General features: G+C 40.0%; 1 long non-coding RNA gene across 2 annotated transcripts; it reads left to right on the top strand.

Moving 5' to 3' along the window:
* Window positions 1-533: 533 nt before the first annotated feature.
* LOC146718857 (uncharacterized) lies at window positions 534-5,839 on the top strand. 2 transcript variants are annotated; one of them, XR_014920452.1, is made up of 3 exons: window positions 534-719; window positions 4,029-5,640; window positions 5,722-5,839. It is a non-coding gene; the product is annotated as an uncharacterized LOC146718857 (long non-coding RNA). The 2 variants fall into 2 exon arrangements; XR_014920451.1 differs by lacking the exon at window positions 534-719 and having other exon boundaries at window positions 3,827-5,640.
* Window positions 5,840-6,745: the final 906 nt, after the last annotated feature.

Below are 6,745 nucleotides of genomic sequence, written 5' to 3'. Positions count from 1 at the left end.
CATCAATCAAAAAATTGCTCTCTTTTTTATTCGGGCTACTTACATTTATTTTGGGCTACCAAAAACTGAAGAGTCCCTGCCCGAAGGGCTACCAGGGATTTTGAAATTTTGAGAGCCCTGAGATATATTTATTTTTTTAATTAGTTTTGTTTCAGCAACATTAAGTTTAAAAACTGTACTTTTGAGTTAAAATATATATTTATAATTTTAATAAATGACAAATTAAAAAGGCATGAACATTTTTTTGTATCGAAAAAATATCGAACCGTGACACCAAAGTATCGAACCGAACCGAACCGTGAATTTTGTGTATCGTTGCACCCCTAATATACATATATACATACATATATATATATATATATATATATATATATATATATATATATACATTAGGGGTGCAACGATACTCATATCGATATTGAACCGTTCGATACAGTGCTTTCAGTTCGGTACGCATATGTATCAAACAATACAAGATTTTTAATTTATTTTATCAACTTTCCTTCTGACGATGCTGTCTGTGTTGAGCGCTCAGTGGATCTGCGCTCAACAGTGCAGCCTAGGCGGAGTAGTCGAACACAGATTCACTGAGCGCAGGGCAAGCTAGCGAGACAGAAGTTAAGCTCTCCTTGCAACATGGCAAATTGAACCTCCCCCACCCTCATTCAGATCTGGCGTTTGGAATTATTTTGGTTTTCATGTGACGTATGACCCTGAAGGTAAGCGCGTCGTGGACTAAAGTAAAACAGTATGTTGGATGTGCCACGCAATGCTCAATTACATGGGTGGGAACTAGTGTGTTAGCGCAGTTAGCTCGTTAACGTGTTGGCCGTCTAGCCCCATGCACAGGGCGATCAGGGGTAGCAGGGAACATTTTTTTGTATCGAAAAAATATCGAATCGTGACACCAAAGTATCGAACCGAACCGAACCGTGAATTTTGTGTATCGTTGCACCCCTAATATATATATATATATATATATATATATATATATATATATATATATATATATATATATATATATATATATATACACATATTCAACTGCTTGTTCACTGCATATATCATATGGCAGCAACTCAGTGTAGGCAGATATGATCCAGACGCCCTGGTGAAGTTCAGATCGAGCATCACCATATGGAAGAAAGGTGATTTAAGTGACTTTGAATGTGGCATAGTTGTTGGTATCTGACAGGCAAGTTTGACTGGTTTCTTAACCATGACTGTACTCAAATGTCCTCCACAGTTACCAGAAATGAATCCAATAGAGCACCTTTCGCATGTGGTGGAATGGGAGAGTCACATCATGAATGTGTGGCCAACAAATCTGCAGCAACTGTTTGATGCCAACAAACTTTCTAAGGAATCTTTCCAGCACCTCGTTGAATCTATGCCATGAAGCATTAAGGCAGCACTAATCCTGCTGAGCTCTTGTTGCGTTCATGCATGGCATGCAGTCGCACTCACTGGCAATCCAAGCCTATATCTATGTCCTGTGGGTCATCTGCCGATATGAAACAATGACTGATGAGAAGTAGTGGCCTGCTTCAAGCCGTTCATTAAGGATTATTATTTTCTGCTAAGATGAATGTGTCAGCCCACTCTTCTATGTTAGGTGGATTGCTGTGTTTAGATTCACACATAGTGGTTTCATAATTAATACTATTAAAAGTCTAATAAGCTGTTATTAACACTATAAATTTAACCCTTTCAACAGTGTTTCCTGGTGCAGGGTGGTGTGTGTGTCTTTGTGTGTTTTTAAAATTAAGCTGATCTGTCAGTCTGTTATCATAGCATAAGAGGAATCTTTACTGGTAGCTATATTTTACTCCTTCATGAATGTCTTTCACCAGTAGGCTGATAGCTGCTGATGCTCTGATGCTTTCTGGTCGGGGATATCTGAGCTTCTACACCTTTGTGATGGGGTGTGTAGCGTGTGTGAGGATGGGCTGCAGTTTGTTCTCTTGTTAAGAGGTGTGCTTCTTTCAGTCGTCTCTAAGGTTTTAATGCTTCTTTGAAAGGGCCTTTCTCTCTATTATTTTGGCATTCCTCTACCATACAATGAGACAGCTGGTGAGAATGTTCTCAATAACATGTCTATAGTCCTGGACAGAAGGCTGATGGCTCAGACAGGCTTTATTCAGTCACCTGACAGAACTGAGTTTCTGCTATGCTTTCTCAAAAGTAAGAAAGTTTTTTCTGACAAACTCAGATTATTGGTGATGAACAGGATCAGAAACCTAAAGGTGTACACACGTTACACATCAGTACCTTTAATCAGCAGAGTTGGCAGATGGTTTGGTTTGCTCCTAAAATCCAGGTTTAGCTTCTTGGTCTTGTTGGTGTAGAAGACAAGACTGTCTTCTTTCTCTTGGGTAAGCGTCTCATTACCAGTAATTTGATTTATGGTTTCTCTTGATAAGTCCCAGGATGGTTGTGTCACCTGCAAAATGAAATGCAGCTGAAATTATGGGTGACTAGGCAGTTATCAGTACTGAAGTAAAAGAGACTAGGCTTGATAAAGCAGTACTGGAGGCTTCCAGTGTTTAGTTGTTGTTGTTTTTTTCAGCACTGCTGATACTGCTAAACGTCAGTAGTCTAGCTATTGGAAGTCTTTCTATCAAAAATTCTAAAATCCAGATGCAGGTGAGAAAGGTCCAGAACAGCTTTGCTGTTAACATATTGGGATAGACAGCGTTACAACTGAACTATTGTCCAGACAAGAAAATCAGTCTTATCAGTGAGACTGGTGAGACTGAGAGGAGAGCAACTGCCAGAGGTTTGTACATCAACCTGTTGAATACGCAAAATTAAATGAACTAGTCACTTGCATGATTGAGGAGCTTCATAGGTGCTGACGTGAGCACTACATAAGGGAAATATTTCTTGAGATTTGTATTTGTCTTTTTGAGAAAAGTTGCACAGAGTGAAAACCTAATCCAACATAGTATTAAAATATGTTTTTGTACAGCAAAAGTTTTCAGAGCTCCAGCTGACACTTTATCTGGCTCTGTTGCCTTATGGGGTGTAACCTGAAAACTGAGATCCTGTGTAAATCTCATCTGGAGAGTGATCTGTCCCAGACAGCATGGTATGGGTTCCTTAAGTCTTGAAGGGGTTATCAGTAGATATAAATGGCATAGTCCATCTGAAAAGATGCTGTACCTATATCATTTAGCTGCCTTTATGAAAGACATTCACACTAATATGGAAGAAAGAGAGACAGACAGAGAGAACGTAACCCTCCTGGCAACCCACCGAGCCTGCTGGAGTGCCTGCAGTGAAATTCCTGGATCAAGTACTTATCCAGACTTATGGACCAAGGAATGCTCTTTAGGACCATAGCTATGCCAGTCCACCAGATATCAAAGGCTGCACCCATGCCACCTAACGTCCAACAGCTTCCTAGGATGTGACCTAAAGACTTCAATCCAAAATGAAATCCAGACGAATGCCATGGAGCACACATGGTCAGTTAGAAGCTTAGAAGTTTATAAAGGTTAGGGCATCTTTGACCAATGAAGACCACAAAATAACTCTCTGAAGAACAGTTATAGTGTGACTACAGTCACGTGGCAGGTAAACTGTATTGAATGGGCCCATTGGATTACCTGAGAGCAGGCAGGCGATGGCAGGTGATTGAAAGATCGGTTCTCATCCCAGGATCTGGCTCATTCAGCTGAGTATTGCAGACCCAAGAATGAATTGGATGGGTTGTAACTCAGAGACAGAATAAGGAGTTGAATCCTGGTGAAATCAGGCTTAATATTATTGGGCAGAGCTATTATGTAATTATGAAATTAAACATAAAAAAAAAATCGGGGGGGGGGGACTTGACGAGCATTCAGCTCCTTAGTTGCTTGGAAATACAAAAAGTTTTCGTGATTAGTACATACAATGAATAGTGGTTCTGCTTCTTCCAACCAGGATCTCCAAGAATACCACAGAATCAATATGAAATTCATATTTTTCTCCCTTGACAAACAGTTTGTTTTGCAATAAATGTTACTCTGTCTTTTGATGCTCAGAGAGGGTTTTGGAAATGATGAAAGTATCATCCAAGTAGACAAAGACAAAGTAACTGAAGAAGTACCAGAGGACATCTTTAACTATGCTGTGGAACAATACTGGTGTGTTGGTAAGTCTGAAAAGCATCACAAGATACCCAGAGTGCCCCAGGTGAGTGTTGAAAGATGTTTTTGATTTATTTCTCTCTTTATCTGCACCAGGTGGTAGGCGTTACAGAGATCCAGCTTTTAAAAAATGTAATTGTAATCATCTGCAATGGAAACAGAATAAGTAACAGATTGAATTCTATCCTGTTATCCTATTGTGAGGTCAGTCGATAGTTGAATTATGGTCTTTTAGCACTGGGTGGCATAAAATCAGTGGTGTCCTTGTTGTGTTGGAGATAAACAGACTTGTGATTGCTCGATAGGAACAGAAATACAGGTCAAGTTTTTTTAGCAGTATTTGCAAGATGACTATGTAGAGCCGAAACCTGAAGTTGCTCGGGCAGTATTTAAACCATTACAGCCATGGCCCTGTGTTTTGCCTACCCAGAGTATAAGTCAATAAAGTGGACTGTTTGACCACAATATAACTATTTACCAGATGCGATTCTTCTTTGTCTTACACAAAGAGGGCCATGTCCTTCCCTGCTGAATAATTTTTGTCTTCCTTTCACCGGACACGTAATGACCAATTGCACACAGGTGAGTAGATTACCAACCATCTCCAGGTATGTGAATCAGAATGGTGGATACACATACACAAACATACACACACATACACACTCACAGAGTGAGAGAGCAACAAAGAGCAAGAACAATCAGAAAAAGCAGGTCAGCACAAGAAGACCAGGGGACCATGAAAATATCTTTTTGATATCACTAAACAAGTGTCCTGCTTCCTATAGTAAGAAAGATTATATATTCACATTTAAGTAAGATAGAGTTTTCATGAAAATGGTTAGAATCAGCTAAGGCAGCAGCAGGTTATGCATTTTAATACTTGCTGACAATGCTGAAAGACTTATTTCAGTGCTTCATGCACTTAAACCAAGGGTGTAAATGCTGTACTCTGTAGTTCTTCTGGTAAATAAAATAGCCTGCACCAGATTCCCAGATGCTGAACATTTGATGTCCATAGTTTAGTTAAAAACGTAATCTCTGGGGTAGCCAGTTTTGCACTCTTTCATGCTGTGGTCACATCTCTAGGCCATGTAGCCTGACAGTGAAAAGACCTTCTGGGGGGTCTTTTGGGTGAGCCATGTTTCTGTAAAACACAGAACTGAACAGTCTCTGATGTACTATTGTGTGATGACCTAGAATTCTGAAATACATCTGTCCATTTTATTATGCAGCAATTGCACATTTGCCAAGAGAATACTTGGCAGATTTTGTCATGGTCTGACTAGCCCTGCTGGGCGACCTGATCATTTATGTTTGAGTTTATTTAGATGGAGCCGCGCTTCCCCGGAGGCAGGTCCACCAACCCGGAAGTAGCTCCGTTCGGAGCTTCGGCACACCGCCGATTAATTAACATTCACCAGCTGCCATGAATTATCCGCCATCAGACCCCGGTGTATTTAACGCAGTGACCAGGCTTCAGTCAGCGCTGGATCATTATTCTAAGCTCGTTAGTAGTGTCTTGATTGTGTGCTTTTTCCAACTCGCTTTCGGATTGCTATTTACTCCTTTTTTTTGTCTTTCGCACTAGGAGGTGGAGAGTAGAAGACGGGAGCTGGGTGAATGGACCACGGGGGCCACGGCCGAGGGATTTCACTGGACTGTAATTGTTTCACTCTGTAAATAAATTCACTGTATCATTGCAAGGAGATCTTCGCTCGAGTCCGCTTCATCCACACACCACGACAGATTTATCTTACTGCATCTTTCAAAGCATCAGAGAAGCTGTTCAACTCAGTTCTAGCTGCCATTTCTCTTTAAGTGACCAGGTCTTGCCGTCTTCTTCAGCATCCTTTTCCCCTACTTAAAATTACTTATTGTATAATATTTCTTCTTCCTGCTAAAAACTTGAATTATTTCCCTCCTTATTATAGTGTGTCGTTGAGTAGGTATTTGTAGGTTTAAATAATTACATTATAATGTTAAATAAAATAAAATGGAAATTCAGTTTCATTTTAGGGGAATTAGACTGTTAGTCACAGACCATGTTATAAAGTGCAACAAGAAACACAACAGAAAAATACAGTTGGATAAAAAAGGACCGGTATAAAATAACCATAACAATCACGTGGAGTCCTTTTACATGCAATTACCACTTAAATGTTTTTTTGTCAAGCACGTTAGCCATTGTTATGTTAGCTGTTCACTGATTTTCTTTCCTTTAATGTGAGTGAAAAATGGTAAGATGTGTATAAACTCATACTTACAGACAGCGCAGACTGTTTGCTACAGTGACTCACGATTTCGTCTGGAGCTCCAGTGGGGGAATCTGAACACCTTGATCAGGATCCCTTGATTTTAGCAGCAACTTCCAGGACTGGAAAATGAATCCAAAATGAAATTACCAAAAGACATTTTCAGGCTCAGACTCCCATGTTAAAATGCCCAAATTTACAGCATTAAAACATGTGGAAGTTAAATAAAATGAACTGGGCCTCTCTGGATAGTTTAACCCATCATAACAACTGGAGGGAGACTGAATGATTTTATAACGCTTTGTCTATGATACTGGCATTAGGGGCCTCTTTGAGGGTTTGTTGTGACACAGGCAGCTG

Source organism: Copadichromis virginalis, linkage group LG1 (genome assembly GCF_057382275.1).
Source record: "Copadichromis virginalis isolate Kocher_CV1m ecotype Utaka linkage group LG1, C_Virginalis_male_GT1.1, whole genome shotgun sequence".
NCBI lineage: Eukaryota > Metazoa > Chordata > Actinopteri > Cichliformes > Cichlidae > Copadichromis > Copadichromis virginalis.
This window is presented reverse-complemented; position numbering and strand designations above follow the sequence as displayed.